The following is a 320-nucleotide window of genomic DNA, read 5'->3' on the forward strand; positions in this document are numbered from 1 at the left end:
ACAAAGCAATATGAAATCTTTGACAACTTCGATCTTTTCACCATTTACTGTGATGTTGCTTATTGGTTCAGTTGTGAGGATTTTCATTTTGTTTATGCTGAAATGTAATCCATACTGCAGACTGTAGTCTTTAATCTTCACCAGTAAGTGCTTCAAGTCATCCTCACTTTCAGCAAGCAAAGTTATGTCACCTGCATATTGTAGTCTGTTAATGAGCTTTCCTCCAGTCCTGATGCCATGTTCTTCTTCACATAGTCCAGCTTCTCAAATTATTTGCTCAAAACACAGACTGAATGAGTATAGTGAAAGGATACATCCCT

The sequence above is a fragment of the Orycteropus afer genome, unplaced genomic scaffold (genome assembly GCF_000298275.1).
Source record: "Orycteropus afer afer isolate SDZICR_OR568_19922 unplaced genomic scaffold, OryAfe1.0 scaffold00620, whole genome shotgun sequence".
In the NCBI taxonomy this organism is placed as follows: Eukaryota; Metazoa; Chordata; class Mammalia; order Tubulidentata; family Orycteropodidae; genus Orycteropus; species Orycteropus afer.